Genomic DNA, 16,836 nt, shown 5'->3' with positions numbered 1-16,836 from the left:
GGACACGGGTTCGAGCCCTGGTCCGGGAAGATTTCACATGCCGCGGAGCAACTAAGCCTGTCTGCCACAACTATTGAGCCTGCACTCTAGAGCCTGCGAGCCACAAATACTGAGCCCTTGTGACACAACTACTGAAGCCCGCATGCCCAGAGTCCGTGCTCCGAAACAAGAGAAGCCACTGCAATGAGAAGCCTGCGCACCGCAACAAAGAGTAGCCCCCACTTGCCGCAACTAGAGAAAGCCTGCGTGCAGCAACGAAGACCCAACGCAGCCAAAAGTAAATAAATAAATAAATAAATAAATAAATAAAAAACAATTTAATCTGTGTTATTGGCTCCATTTCATAAATGAAGACATTTAAACTTGTAAGGTTAAGCCACTTGTACAAGTAATGGAATCAAATTAGGGCTGCCAGATCCCAAAGTCTCTCTACTATGCTAGTTTTTTCCCTGCTATATAGAAGGACCAGTGCCAATCGATGATTAAATAAGAGAGTTTATCAAAGGGAGAATCATAAACTGGAGAGGAGGAAAAGGATAGGCTTGAAATGAATTCCGTGACTTCATATCCTAGAATCGGTCTTCAGGAAGAGGAGAGAGAGGCAAAGACAATAATGAGATAATACACTTTAATGCTGTGTTAATATGGAACCAAAAAAATATGTAGAGAATGTGGAGAAGTACTGCTTATAATGGTTTAGAGAAAAAGAAAGTGAACAAAAATGTGTGCAAGAACCAAAGGGTAGCAGTGCAGATGAGTGGGTGGTGAGGAGCTGTTGGCAGAAACAGGCCATCAAATGCAAGATGGCCCAGGCTGGACCAGTTGCCTGTCAGCAGATTTTCCTAAAGAGGTCATAAATTACCTTGCAAAGCCCTTTCAAAGCTTTGCCACCTAACAAGAGGAAAGTCATTAGCACAAAGTGTGCTTATCGTATGATTCTGTTATAGATGGAATAGAAAGACAGCTACCACATTTGTTACTTTTCTGGGAGCTCTCTGATTTCAAAGGTTCTGTATGATTATCCAGTGTGTGTTAAGATCACATGTTCAGATTTTGATTGTGGAAAAATAAAATCACTATAATTATATCATGCCTTCTTTTACTGAAAGGAGATTTAGTATCTTAATCCATATGTCAAAAAAGATAAAGTGCATATTTACTATTCAAATAAAACATAAAGCTATGTAATGGAAAAAATGTGAAGAAAATAAGTAGAGAAATATCTACCGTGATGATCGGTGGAAAGAACGAACAAAATGATGCAAATGGACCTCACATAATTTTAGAACCTCTTGAAATCTGGGTAAGTGAGCTACTCAGCAAAGTCAAGGATGAGTCTCCAGGTGAGGTGAGTGTCTCAGGATAGGGCATAGGAGTGGAACATCCTAAAGTATCTGGCAATAGATATCAGCAGCAAAAAGCTAAATCCATAGAGAATACAAAGGAAAGAAGGATTGCCCAGATCAGATTTGGGGAAATATATACTCCAGAAAGCAGTGGAGAAAGTACAGGTAGTGGACTTGGGTGTTATGACTTATGATGAGGGTGGGCAGGAGGGGTGAGGAGTAGAAAAAACTGAGGGAGGGAGTAAAAGGAAATTGAAAAGAAAGTTTGTCTTAGGGACCGTGGTCAGAGACTTGCGCTTCCTGTTTTAATTCTCCTATAGTGTTAGCCGATGAAGACTTGAAGTGGGGGCTTCCCTGGTGGTTCAGTGGCCGACTCCGTGCTCCCAATGCAGGGGGCCCGGGTTCAATCCCTGGTCAGAGAACTAGATCCCACATGCCGCAACTGAAGAGTCCACATGCCGCAACTAAAGATCCTGCATGCCTCAACTAAGATCCTGCATGCCGCAATGAAGATCCCGCATGCCACAACCCGGTGCAGCCAAATAAATAAATAAATATTTAAAAAAAAAAAAAAGACTTGAAGTGGATTGATGTCCCAACACGGGACTCCTGGAGAACCTGTCTGGTTTCATCCTCAGTCTGGAGGGTCGTGTGGCAGAGGGTGAGTCCCGTGTCTTGAGCCAGCTTCCTCGGTTCAAACTGAAGCTCTGTCACCTGACTAGCTGTGGAAACTTGGGAGACAGCTCAGTGGCCATCACTGCACTTCTCTGTGCTTCATTTTCTCATTTATTTCATTTATTTGAATATATAAAATGGGGATAATAATACAAAACCACAGTTTTATAACCTAAAGGGCTTTGAAAACCAAATTATTTTTCATAAATTATTTGGTGGCAAAGCCTGACATGAACAGTTGTGAGTCTGTCTGTAGTTTCATTTTTGCTACCGAGTGTGAATATTCATAGATTTCACTGCAGAAATATTAATTGTGTTTGATTAGAGGGTGCTACTCCATAGCTGACCTGGGGTGTTAGTAACATATAGTACATGCATGATTGTTACCTTTTTAAAATCTGAAAAATTCCACATTTGGCTCCAAGGTAGGTGTGGCTCTGTAGTTCCTGCTTCACAGGGTTACCATAAGGATTAAGTGTGCTTATTCATATAAAGCACTTAGAAAAGTGCCTGTCACATATTAATAGGTAAATAAGTGTTGGTTATTAGTATACCTATAGTGTGTCCTTTCTAAAGGCCCACTTTGTAGAAAGCTGTGAGTTGAGGAACTGCCAAAATAATAACAGATATCCAAAATAATAACAGACATGCTCATTTATTTAGGTGAATGTCAGGGCTCCTGATTTAAGCTTAGCTAGATCTTTGACATGCCTGGAGGGCTGGTGATGGTGAAGGGAGTGTTTGACAAGGTTCTAGAAACCGAAGAGCCAAAGACCTTCCTGAAATTAAAAAAAAAAAAAAAAAAAAAGCAGAAAAAAAGGAGAATTAAGGGGCACAAGTTTAATTGGAAGACCAGGAGCCTGAGTGAAATGAGCCATTCAGAGTATAGCAGTGTATTTCTGCCTCAGTATGCCCAGATTCCCATGGACTTCTGCCTGAGTCCCAGCAGAAGGGGACTGCAAGGAAAGAGCAAGTTCCAGCTGGTCCTGGTGACTCAGCATCCAGTGGGAACATCTGCACTGTGGGTTCAGCCTTCCAGCGGCCTGGGCTCTGAGAGGGCAGAAGCTCCTGCCGCGAACATTGGGATGGGACCTCAGGCCCACACCACCAGCAGCAGCACTTCTAGTGGACATTGGCAGCCTTGCTGCCCTTTGTGACCAGAGGAAGCCAAAGGAGTTTGAGGAAGAGCAGTGGAGAGGAGGAACCAAGGAAATATACTTTAGTGAACAATACTATGACTTTCTTTTTACTCCTAGCCTGTTATAACTTGGGAAATTTAGGCTTCAGATAGACAGTAGTAGAATAAACTAAAGAAAGGAAAATAAATGGTTGCTAAAAATGAAAGATTGTGTTCAAGTTGTAATTAAGTTGCTCTCGAATCTGTGCTTTTCTGAACCTGGTGTCCAGCAAATCATGCCACAGCTCTGGTGTACAGTGATACAGTGGGGTCTCCACTTCCCCCAAGAAGCTATTGGAAATAATGGGCCAAGAGACAAAGACTTTCAAAATGATAAGGCAAGTGCCAGGAAGGGGGATTTTCCAGTTCATATGGAGGCATTTGTGTTACTCCCAAGTAAAGCAGATGCCATTTTCAAACGTGCTCTCCTTGACCCAGTGTTCTTTTCTTAGCATGATTAGGGACGGATCAACTCTAATTGCAACACAGACAGTTAGCAGAATTCGGGATTATGTTAACACTCTAAGTGTTTAATGATGAATGAGTCATATGTCAGGCTGTGACAAAAGGCTTCACTCTTTAAACAAGAGATGCCTGGTTCTGGCACATTATTAATTTCTGAAGCTTAAATCCGGGATAACTGGATTTAGGAGGTTAATCCCTATTTCATTATAATTCCTTGTAATAGAGTTTGGCCTCTTCTCTCCCCTCTCCCCACTTTCACATGTTGCCTAATAGACTTAAAAAACAAACAAACAACAAACAAGAAAATCCTTCTTACTTTGGTAATGAGAAGTTTCTGCAAGAAGACTCTCAACCTCAAGGGTTTTGAAACTATAATATACTGCAGAGAAGAGCCAGTGCTTTCTGCAAAGGGGTTTATTGGAGGAGATTTGATCAAGGAAGTATTCCAAGAACCTGAATCCTGAGGAACCAGGCAGGCAGGATTCGTGGGAGGGCTGAGGGGAGCTGATGGAGTGCAGGAGCAAGGACCTGACTCAGGAGAGCTTAGGAGACCATTCAGGTCTGGTCTGAAACTGAACAGAAGGGCTGGGTTGAAAACAAGGTGGTTGCCAGGGCTGTAAGGTGGGATTTGGACAGGAATGAGAGCCCGGCTGGTTCCTGGAGGCAAGAGAAGCTCTTGCCTGGAGCTTGCAGGTGGGCATCTGCCTAGGTGTTCCAGAGGATGATGACCGTGACGATGGAGGGGGCCAGGAAGAGCAGGTGGAGGCTGAAGAGCAGGGTGTCCATCATGTGGCTGAACTGCATCCACAGGCTGACCGAGTGCTGCTTCTGAGCCTCGTCCTCCTGCTGGGCCCTCACTGACCCAGGGCACCCATTTAGCTCTGCCTCCCTGGGACCTGGCGCCTTCCCCACCAACTCCATGGGCTCCTTCACACCTAGGGAGAGACAGAGACTCAGCTGTGGGCTGCCAAGGTCAGCTGGGGGGTTGTGGGGACAGGAAGGAGGCGGGAGCAGAGAAGGGGAGGTGATGGGAAAGGACGCGTGGGCAGTGCTGATTTCCCTCACCAGGCAGGTGGGCAGGGCTGAGGCCCAGGCCCGTGTTCCCTTCTGGGGTGCAGCAGGGCACGTTTCCTTGGGCTGGTGCAGTGTAGAAGCAGGGAACGGAGCCAGCGAGGCCTGGGTGGTGGCCAGATGCAGCAGGTAGGTGATGAAGATGGTCTCCATCAGGCGGACCACCATCAGTGACAGACACAGAGCAAAATAGACACCTGAAGGCAAAGCAAACTATAAATAAATCTGGGCAGATTCCTCACTACAATTTTTTTCCCCAAAATCCAATCTTTCCTCAGAATCCATTCCCTCCTTAAGTGGAGAGGCAGCGGTTCTCCTGCTACCTGCCTCCCACCATGTCCCCTGCTGCCTTTGCTTCCCCGGAAAGTGGGAGGGACCATACTGATGGGGGGGTGGGGTGCCACTGGCAGGGAGTAAGTCATTCAACGTCATGAGCAGGAAGACGTTGTAGCCCAGCAGGAGTGTCATCTTGAATGGGGCGCGGTTCTCACTTTCTGCCGGCAGGTAGAAGCTGAGGGCGTCGATGGCTATCAGAAAACTCCTGGGCACCAGGAGGCTTATGACGTAGAGGCTGGGCCTGCGCCTGATGGCCACCTGGTAGGGAGGGGAGAGGGAGGCAACTGAGGAGAAGCCTGGGAGGCTGCCAAGCCAGTTAGAAGCAAGAGTTGAGATTTGCTCCTTACTTTCTAGTAAGGAAACATCACCTCAAGTCCCTTTCTCATTCCTGCCTCTCCAGCAAAGCCATCAGAATCACTACACTGCCTTTCCATGGCTTGATTCTACCATGCTGCTTACCGTTGAAATGTATCTCATTCCTTCTTGGCCCAAAGTTCAACTTTCTCCACCTAAATTTTTATTACTACCAATGTGCTCTTAGCAGAATTGAGGGACCAGATTCTCAGGTATTGCGTGCATTGTATTTCTGCTTGCTTTCCTCATCAAGGTCTAATCTCTAGTGACTTTGCTGGTGGACATTTAAAACCAGGGGGAGGGAAAACAAGACAGAGCAGACATTTGGGAGTCACCAGGATTTGGAATCATAATATCCCTAAGACAGTGTTGCATAACTTTTCCACCACCTCTTTTAAAAAATAAATATAAAAATTCCTGCCCTCCAAAAAGTTCTGATAGCCCTGGCAGGGGGCGGAGGGTCATGCTCACTATAAATCACTGCCATGGGAGCTTTGTTTCTTCCTCGGGGAAGATCCATTCAATCAATATTTACTGAGTGCCAGGTACTGTTTTAGGTACTGGAGATTTATCAGTGAAAAAAGTGATAACAATTTCTGTCCCTCGGGAGCTTATTTTCTCGTGGGAGAGCTTACATCCTGGTGGAGGACATAAGCTATGTATCTAAGGAGAAGATCTCATCCAGGGCCCCTGAGCTCACATAGATGATTTGGTCATACTCATTGGTGCCCACAGGCATCTTCATCATTCTTTGGTGGATAGCCTGAAGTACCCGTTCCCCCTTGCTCCAAACGACGTTCTGTGATGTTTTCAAAATCTCCTGCACGTCCTCCTCCATGCCCAACACCATGTTCTGCACTACAAAGGAGATCCAGGCAACTCAGCTTCCCCCAGCACTCCTAACCCCTTTGCCCAGACTGTTGGATTCCTTACCACTTAGCTTTCACACCCCTTTCGGTGAGATTCCCTCACTGTTCCCAGCTTCCTATCCTCTTCTTCCCAAACCCTTTCTCTAGCTCTCAACATGTGAGCCTCACTCACCTGTGTAGATGAAAGAGCTGGAGGTGAGGGTGCAGTTCTGTTCATCAAAGGGGAAGTAGATGTCCAGGTTGCAGATGCTGGTCACCTGCGTTGGTTTACTGTATTTGATGTGATCATCACTGTTGACATAAGCCATGAGACCTGGAGGGGTCTGATCCATATCCAGGCTGTGTGTGAGAAGGACAGGGAGGTGAGTGCTGTGGGTTCCCCATCAGACTTGGCCTTCTTCCTCTCTCAGGTCACCCATTCCTGTGCTCCAGCCCCACTCATCTGACCTCCCCCTTCCACCTATTGCCATGTTTTGGGGGTTTCAGGCACTGCTCCTTTCTAAGGTGAGTCTTTGTGTGGCCCCTATTGGTTACTCATGCTCTTCCCTGGAGATATGGTCTCCTTCTGGCTTTTTTCAGCCCCGATACTCACAACTCCTCGATAAAGATATCTGCAAGCCACAGGTTCTCAGTTGCCACGCTCAGCTTCCTGATGCCCCCACATTCCACTGGGTTCCACCTAAGGAATGGATTGTACCAGATCTAGAGGAAACCGTGGTGTGGGACAAACGGGGTGAAAACTGGTCTTAGTCTTCCTCTGTCTCTTGCACTTTGCATTCGTTTTTTTACTCATTTCTTTACTCTCCCACCCTCTCTCTGGTGACAGCTGTCACAGTGTCACTAAGTTTTACTTGCTTCCACTTCCCCCTCAGTGGTCTCAAGGGAGACCTTGAGCTTGGCTTTGGGTTCCCTGTGTTGGAGCCACTTAAATATTGGTTTCCATGACCTTGGTTTATGCCACTTGCTCCCTGAGCCCCATCTCTGCCCTCCTTAAAGTGGCAGAATAATCAGGACGTTTTATGTTTTCATGATTGGCTGGTTCTGTATGAATTTGTCTAATTTGTGGGTATTCTCAGCTTTATCCATTTTAATCTGTGAAGTTGGACCTTGGAGTGGAAAAAGAGAGGTGTCATAACAAAGGGGAAACGGAGTCTATCTTATGACATTTAGCCACAGGAATGATGTCATCAGTTAAAGATGTGTATCCTGGAAAAACAATTTTCATCCAGGATCATTAATTTTATGAAGTCAGGTCCAGTGCCACCACCCACCTTTTACTCATTTCCAAGGCTGTTCTGTGTGGCAATTACAAAAATTTCCATAAGCCACTAAAAATGGTAGGTCATATAATCCAGGGTACATGAGAAATGCAAGTGAAAGCACCAGTATGAGAGTCCATTGGGATCATGTTTCTTGTGGCGTATTCCCAAAAAGGGAGAGCTTTTGCCTGCAGTGATGTCATTGTAGCATTCCCTGTCATTCCTCCCTACCCCATAGAATGAGCTTTTAATTTTACAAAATCCAGTCAGGGAACCCACTGCTCACCACTAGACCATTACAGAGTTGGGTCAGGACTTACTACTTCCAGGATGGCAGACAGGGTGAAGGAGATGTGGACATGAGTGGGGATGCTGAAGTTGGTGCCTGGACGGAAGGCCTTTCTGTCAAACACTGCTTGGAAGGCAGCGGGATCCACCCCATGCTGGTCGAATCCTGAGCAAGTGATGGTGAAATTGTCTCCTCTTCCTGTAGAGAGCAGAGACTGTGAAAGGAGTGCCAGCACTGGGGTCTGGGAAGTGTTTCTGCACAGAGAGACAACAGGGGTCATGGGAGAAATGTCTGGACTCCTCCTTCCTGGACCAGGGAGCTTGGGCTGGGCTGGTAGGCAAATGGTGGAAGTTGATGAGGTGAGCCGAGTCAGCGCTCCATCCTCAATTCCATTGTCTCTCTGTCTACACAAAACTTGTCTAAATGTGTATGCAAATTCAGTCCTGACCACCACTTTTCAGTGTCCTGTTGTGTTCTTAACAATCTCACCACAAACCTTTGTCCTTGAGCCATTTGGGTGAATGTCAGTGACAGATTTTGCAATCACAGTTCTCCTCCTCACTATATGAACAGGGCATAGATGGTCATGAATTAATGATGAGAGAAATAATCAGGTAGGTAGTGAGCAATCTGTGGGACCTTAAGGAAGGAACTCCTTAAAGAAGGAACTCAGTTTTCAGTTTAATGGTATATATTGTGTCCTTGCCTTGTGCTGTAATTGTTCTCTTCTAAAACTCAGGACTCATCACCACTGAGACTATCTTAAAAAGAGTTCCTTGATACCCATCTTATACCCAAACCTTTTCTTGTCATACTTTGTGGGGCAGAAACAGAGAATGTATGTGGTAACATCTTCTGGTCGAGTCTGTTCTTATCTGTCTCTGATGTTGTCCTATCCCTCATTGCTTATTCTCAATAATGAACAAGAAATTACTCTAGACTGGGAAAATTGTGCTGAAAAAGTTTCCCTCTTTCACAACAGATCTTCTCTTCTACCTCCTTCCTCTTGGCATCTTTCTTTTCATTTGCTTAAGGGAACTGAGAAAGAATTTTCTTCTTCTCAATGTCAGTCGATACCCAGAAACCGTGGGGTAGATTATATGTCTGGAAAGAGAATGACATGGGGAAAGGGAAGAGGCCCATAGATGTATGGGGAGTGGAGAAATAGATTAAGAGAGGCGTCAACTAACTGTTTAGGACCCTAGAAAGAGCTACAAAGCTGTCAGTGTCATGAGTTTCCATTTTTACCAAAATGAACACCCAGTCATTGACTGTCTAGAAATAAAAATTAGCCTGGTTTCTCTGTTTCCCAGAAGTTATGTGGATGCTGTTCTCTTACTCTTGTCCCATCTTACCTTGAAGCAGCAGGTAGAGAATGAGGCAGAGGGGGAATCCTTCCCCGTGGAGCCAACCTCTTTCCATCTTCCTCTGCTTGGCTCTTCTCTGGGGATTTAGTGATAATGTTGACCTTAAAAGACCATAGGCCACACCTCAAGCCTTAGCTTTGAATAATTCAGGTGTCAGGTAGCGTTAGCCATCTCTCTAATGAGCACCCCCAGTGACAACAGAATATCATGGAGGACTACCCCACCCCATGCCCTAACTACACCTGAACCTGGTCTCCAAAAGTAATCTGACAAATCAGTTTGGAGAGGACGAAGAAAAAATATTTGGTCACTGGAGCAGTGCTAATGGCTTCCTCATACTTTAGAGTCACTCTGGCATATAATGGACCATAGGAAAGGCACAAAATGACTCTATTGCCTTCAAGTGGCACACGTACTTATTTTAACCCTGCTGCCATCTTTCAGAATAATTGCAGGGGGGTGTCTCCTTTTATATACTCAGCTTCAGACTCTGAGGTTTTAAATATGACTTCTGTACTGGCAAGTCTTAACTTTTGATTTTTTTGCGTGTGTCAAAAGCAATTTGGACCCAGGTATACTGGAGGAGGGGGTGGGGTGGAGGGGAGATCACAGAGTTTTTCAGTAGAAGTTGCTTTATGAGGTCATGACCAATCAGCCTGCAAATTCATGTTGTTTTTGGCCCTGCTAGTGTTTTTAGGAAATTAGTTAGTTGTCAACATTTTAAAAATAGGGAGATTTCATGTAAAAACTGTTTCTGGCTTTGTTTGAAAGATAAGATCAAGCAGTACGGGGCTCACATTTCTGCTTGACAGCAATGCTTTCTGCCAAAGCTAAGAAGTGGTTAAGCCCTTTGGATGGAGAATATTTCTCTCTAGATCATCACAGTTTCTGTCACCCATATTGTCTTATTCCTGACCAGCTCCCCTCATTTACGTTACCTGCTTGGCCTTGGTTGGTGTTTAAGTTTGCCTTTGAGTGTTAAGATTAATTTTCTTGTTCGATTCTTAAAGGACCTTAGGAAGTAATTTCAAAATACCATGCCATGCCTAGGTGATCACGGGTCTTGTCAGATTTAGAATGTGCACATATTTGGTTCCTGGTGGAAACCAGACATATGGGAAAGTGGGCCAAAGTCATCAGTTGTTTAACCTGTTTTATTCTAGAATGATTTCTGTGAGGGAAGGCCCCAGGGAGTGTCATCAGTGGCTAGGAAAACCAAGGGAGAGGTTGCTTCAGTGAAGAAGCTTTTCAGACTAGTTGGTATGAGACAGGAAGAAAAGTCTAAGGCCAAATCCTGTTTCTGTTAGAGTCGTGTCACCCGCTCTCTGCCTCAGTTTCCTCCTCTTTAAGATTGAGAGGATAAAACCTGTCATGCAGGAGTTTTATGTGGTTTGAGATAATATTTGTACGTTGCCTATCCCATCCTAAGCAGCTTATGAATTGGAGCAGCAATAACATTAAAAGTGGCAGTAAGAGTAGTTGTTATTGTTATCCTCACTCTGTCAAGGTTGTTCAGGTTGCTTCAGCCTGAATGGAATCTTCTGGACTTACAATGTCTGAGTAGACTGAATTAACCCCAGTTGTCATGAGCAGAAAAGTGTTTTCTCTCAGCTTCACTCAGCTGCATACTGATAAGGACCCTCCCTCCACTCTCCTTAGCACCACTCTTCATCTTTTGAGAATCCTTTCCCCTTCAGGAAGTTTATTTATTTTTTCTTTTTTAAAAGATTCCTCTGGATCAGCATTTCTCAAAACATTTTCTGAAGAACACTAGTTCTACAGGATGTTCAATGCTTTTCTTTTTTTCTTTTTAAAATTTATTTATTTATTTATTTTAAATTTTAACTCTGTTTTGTCTTCGTTGCTGCATGCGGGCTTTCTCTAGTTGCGGTGAGTGGGGGCTACTCCTTGTTGCGGTGTGCAGGCTTCTCATTGCAGTGGATTCTCCTGTTGCAGAGCATGGGCTCTAGGTGCATGCGCTTCAGTAGTTGTGGCTCGTGGGCTCTAGAGCGCAGGCTCAGGAGTTGTGGTACATGGGCTTAGTTGCTCTGCAGCATGTGGGATCTTCCCAGACCAGGGCTCGAACCCATGTCCCCTGCATTGGCAGGAGGATTCTTAACCACTGCGCCACCAGGAAAGCCCGTTCAATGCTTTTCTGAAAAACTTTTTTTTCATTGTTCAAGTTCAAATAAGTCTGAGAAATGCTGAATTAAACAAGGAGAAACAGGTTTTATTACTGTAGGATTTATCAGAGTATTTTAAAAAAATGCTAATGTGATTTGAATATCATGTATATAATTTCCCAAATGTAGTTGACTTTTGGAAATTTCTTTTTCTCAGAATATCTTGCAGGACTAGTACTCCACGGGTATTTTTGTGAAACACTGCTTTAGGTAAATAGCGTAAATCTAGAAGAAAGAAAACTTGAAAAATTTGTCTTAGACCTGCTACAGATAGAACATAGAATGCTGCAGCATATACATAAATAAATCAAGAAATTTTAAAAATATGGCTTCCCTGGAGGCGCTGTGGTTAAGAATCTGCCTGCCAGTGTAGGGGACAGGGGTTCGAGCCCTGGTCCAGGAAGATCCCACATGCCGCGGAGCAACCAAGCCTGTGCGCCACAACTACTGAGCCTGCGCTCTAGAGCCCACGAGCCACAACTACTGAAGCCCGCACGTCTAGAGCTGGTGCTTCACAACGAGAAGCCACTGCAATGAGAAGCCTGTGCACTGCAACAAAGAGTAGCCCCCGCTCGCTGCAACTAGAGAAAACCCGTGCACAGCAACGAAGACCCAACGCAGCCAAAAATAATAAGTAAATAAATAAATTTTAAAAAAAGAAATTTAAAAAATAAACAAGATAAGGGCTTTTTCTTTAGATAAGTATTTTAAATCTGAATTTTGATTAGAACTGTAAGAACCCACAAACAAATAAAAGGTAAATAGATACCAAGTTCAAGCTGTTTCTGAATCCCTGAGCAATATAAACTTAGACTGCCTCAAGGAGGAAGCTTTTTTTTCTTTCTTTTCCTTTAGATCAATGGCTTACCAGCTGCTGGCCATATGTTATCCACCTAGATCTAATTTTAAGATGAGAATTTAAAAACATTCTCTGGTATTGTTACCTCTCAAATATGCTCAGACAGTAACATTTTAGTAGACGGGCAATGTTGATTTTTCTCATTGGTGGTCTTGCAATCGATAACGTATATAATTTGTGTTTTAACAGTATATAGTTTTTCCTCATGGAATTCAGTAAGTGAATTATTTTGAGTGAAAAATACACACAGCCTGCATCAGTTTTAAATTTTCCTGGACTGATATTCATGCCAGAAAGGTTATCACCAGTGTAGACCAAAGTTGTTTATCTCTTCTTCTGATCAAAAGCAACACACCTGAGAAGCTTTGGGGGATGACTGGGAGCGACCACTCTTCCAATTTGTCTAGGCCTGTTTAGTGAGAAGCCTCCATCTTGGCTGGACTATTGGTTCTGTCTTCTCCGGCTTAGTGGGACCCTGTTGCCTCTTGTCTGTGACCTGACAGGTACCCAGTCGATACTTCACAATGTGGGAAAATCCCTCATGCACATTTTACCATTAGAGATGTTAGACATACTGCATTCTTTTGTTTGCTTAAGTAATCCTTAATTGTCATTTTGGGAGGAGTAAAATTCCAAGGCCTGTCTATTAATTGTGATGCTTGTTATTTGAGCTGAGTAGATTTAGATGATTGTTCTGGGTGGAGGGAACAGCTAGAGTAAAAACATGGAAATTACAGTGTTATCAGGACCTCATATTTGAGTAGGAGAGTGACAGGAAATGAAGCTGTGGTATAACGTGGGTCCAGATCACAGGTCTTGTATACCAAGCTAAAGTTTGGTTTAATTTCATAGCCCAGTGTTTCCCAAACTTGAATAAGTCTCAGACCTCTTTTAAGGGAAACAATTATCCTAAACCCCTGATGTTGACCTAAATTATTTATATTATAATATTACTTAAATATGTATATTCATAAAACCATGTATAAAGTCCTTATATCCTTTATAGTTCTCATACCACTATAAAATTAAAATAAATTTACAAATTATTACATACAAGACTACAGAATCAACACAACACTAATTTAATGTAGTGCATAATATTGTTTTATTAAAATTAGATAATTGATGTCATTTTTTTCCCTCTTTATAATACAGAGCTAGTTTTTTGGAACACCTATCTGTTATTTTGTTGGCTATTTTGTTGAGCCAATTTGATAGTGCATCAAAATATAATAGCTCGTAAACATTTTTTAAAAAGTAATTCTTCATTTCATTCTAACTACTACTGCTACTGCTAATGAACTTAGGAGGTTATTACTGCAAAGGTGGGGAGTGTGTAATTCTTTCCTTCATAAGGTGAATATGTGATATGACTTATCATAACATGCCTATACCGCTGTGTACTCTGTGAACACTCAGCTTCTCCCACGCAGTTCTCTATTAAAAATTCTGTGAAACCTTTGTCTCTATAACATGCTATGATATTATTTGGCTTTTATTCAGCATTGTTTACATCTTAAATCCTCTTCTCTTCTTCCTTAATTTGCCTGAGACCATTAAAGAGGTGCATTATTCTGTTGCACTATATTGTTACCATGATGTTAAATAAAAGATTCCATTTATTAACTAATTTTTTAAAAAGTCTTATTCCATGGAAATGACTTTCATTGCAAAATTGATCTGCAAAAGTGAAGTTTTGTTTTTATAACTGGCAGAAGAATTCAGGAGTGCCACAGCAGATGTGGGGTGATCACACTTGACATTAGCTCCTGACAAGCTGGGTAGAGGAGGGTGTCGGGGGGCTGCTGGAGTAGAGCATTTCTTATATCAATGAATGGGACCACCGTCCATCCAGTTCTGCAACCAGAAACCAAGCTGTTACCCATGACACCTCTCTTTCTCATCCCACAGTATCTAATCCATCAACGTTTGTCCATTTGACCTCTTAAATTTCTCATGAGTCCGCCTACTTCTCTCCATCTTTTCCACCACAGTTCTAGTCCAAGCCACCATCCTGGATGATGACAGTCACTCCTAGCTTGACTCTTCTCTTCCATTCTAGCTGTCTTTAATTCTTTCTCCAGTCTGCCAGCCTCAGGGAAGTTTTCAAAATGTAAATTTGATTTCTCAACGCTTAACCCATTCACCTTTTAAAACCTTGCAATGGTTGGTTTTTGCTCTTACTCTAAAGACCTATAACATGATCTACCTTTGGAGACCTTCCCTTCCTTCTCCCACCACCCGGCCTTTGTTGTTCCCTCTGCTTGGAGAGCTCTCTCCTCTGCTCACTTCCACCATCTTCACCTCGCTAACTCCTACTACTCTTCAGATGTAAAACTAACCTTTCTTTTCTTGTACATATCAATTATAGTTTAAATTTGGATTAATGTTTATCCAGGACTCTAAACCCCACGAGGGCAGGAAACTTGTCTGTTTTAGCTCCATTGTATCTCTATCAAATATTGAATAAATGAATATATTGAGTACCTTACACAACATAAATATATTTAACAATTCTGCATTGCAACATAGATTCTCTAGCCCCTTGCCTGAAGGTTGGAGAATATCAGCCTCTGCCCCAAAACACTTCACAACATAAATACACTTCAAGGAGGGGATGCTTTGCAATTAATACCATGTAAATAAGTTAAGTCTTTGGCCCAGGCTATTCTTGGACAGGCTGAGGTAGTACCATAGTGTATTGAGATGTTGAACCAGGGTTGTATAGTGCTCATTCATTTTTTAAAAACCTATTTTTGAAGTATTCAGGGAGATTTTTGAAGATTTTTATTTTATATGAAGGTATCAGATATGCAGCTTTTGGGTACTACAATGTTTGAAGCATGGTTGGAAGTACCAGTATGCCTTGGAAAGGTGACTTGAGGTGTACTGAAAAGGGTTTTTCTTATCCCACCAGATGGCCAGAGGTGCTTAAGGAATTCTCAGTAGATATATATCTATATATCTATACCTATATCTATATCTATATAAATCCTCAAGATTTTTCTGTTAAATTGAACATATCCCCACTGAGAGGAGAAATGGTTTGTTTCTATGATACTAAAACTTTTTTATTATGAAATCCTTAAAGGCTACCCAAAAGTACAGCAAATGATTTTAGAAGCACCTGTGTACCCACTGCCAAGCTTTTTAAAATTTTAACATTTATAAGTCATTTTTACAAATTGATGTATAGTTGATTTACAATGTTGTGTTAGTTTCTGGTGTACAGCAAAGTGATTCAGCTATATATATATAATATATATACATATAATATATATAATATATATATGCGTTCCTTTTCAGATTCTTTTCCATTATAGGTTATTACAAGATATTGAATATAGGTGCCTGTGCTATATAGTAGGTCCTTGTTGTTTATTTTATATATTGTAGTGTGTATCTGTTTTTTTTAAAAATTTATTTATTTTATTTATTTTTGGCTGCGTTGGGTCTTCGTTGCTGCGTGCGGGCTTTCTCTAGTTGCAGCGAGTGGGGGCTACTCTTTGTTATGGCGCGCGGGCTTCTCATTGCGGTGGCTTCTCTTGTTGCGGAGCACGGGCTCTAGGAGCACGGGCTTCAGTAGTTGTGGCATGTGGGCTCAGTAGTTGTGGCACACAGGCTTAGTTGCTCCCCGGCATGTGGGATCTTCCTGGACCAGGGCTCGAACCCGTGTCCCCTGCGTTGGCGGGCGGATTCTTAACCACTGCACACCAGGGAAGCCCAAAGTCGTTTCTTAAAGAAAGAAAATATTACAGAAACAGTTGAAGCCCTTTGTATATCCTTCTCTGATCTTATTCTCCTCCTTCCAACACCAGAAGTAATTACACCTCAGATTTGTTGTTGATCATGCCCAAGCCTGGCTTTACATTTTTTTTTTCTTTTCTTTTTTTTTTTTTGCTGTATGCGGGCCTCTCACTGTTGTGGCCTCTCCCGTTGCGGAACACAGGCTCCGGACGCACAGGCTCAGCGGCCATGGCTCACGGGCCTAGCCGCTCCGTGGCATGTGGGATCTTCCCAGACCGGGGCACGAACCCGCGTCCCCTGCATCGGCAGGCAGACTCTCAACCACTGCGCCACCAGGGAAGCACCTGGCTCTACATTTTTAAACACACATGTGGGGCTTCCCTGGTAGTGCAGTGGTTAAGAATCCGCCCGCCAACGCAGGGAACACGGGTTCGAGCCCTGGTCCGGTAAGATCCCACGTGCCGGGGAGCAACTAAGCCTGTGCGCCACGACTACTAAGCCTGAGCTCTAGAGCCCGCGAGCCGCAACTACTGAAGCCCGCGTGCCTAGAGCCCACGTTCCGCAACAAGAGAAGCCACCGCAGTGAGAAGCCTGCGCACCACAACGAAGAGTAGCCCCTGCTCGCCACAACTAGAGAAAACCTGAGCGCAGCAAGGAAGACCCGACGCAGCCAAAAATAAATAAAATAAAAATATAAATTTATTAAAAAAAAAAACCACGCTGGCCTTCAAAGCTAAATTCTCTGGGGGCTCCTCCTCCCGTCGCCAGACCCCCAGGCTGAGAAGCCTGACGTGGGGCTCAGAACTTTCACTCCAGTGGGAGAACTTCTGTGGTATAAT

General features: G+C 43.4%; 1 pseudogene; it reads right to left on the bottom strand.

The window, feature by feature from the left end:
• Positions 1 to 4,053: 4,053 nt before the first annotated feature.
• Positions 4,054 to 9,263, bottom strand: LOC101325130 (5-hydroxytryptamine receptor 3C-like; annotated as a pseudogene).
• Positions 9,264 to 16,836: the final 7,573 nt, after the last annotated feature.

Source organism: Tursiops truncatus, chromosome 4 (assembly GCF_011762595.2).
Source record: "Tursiops truncatus isolate mTurTru1 chromosome 4, mTurTru1.mat.Y, whole genome shotgun sequence".
Taxonomy (NCBI): domain Eukaryota; kingdom Metazoa; phylum Chordata; class Mammalia; order Artiodactyla; family Delphinidae; genus Tursiops; species Tursiops truncatus.
Note: the sequence above shows the minus strand (reverse complement) of the source record. Positions and strands in the feature narration are given on the sequence as shown.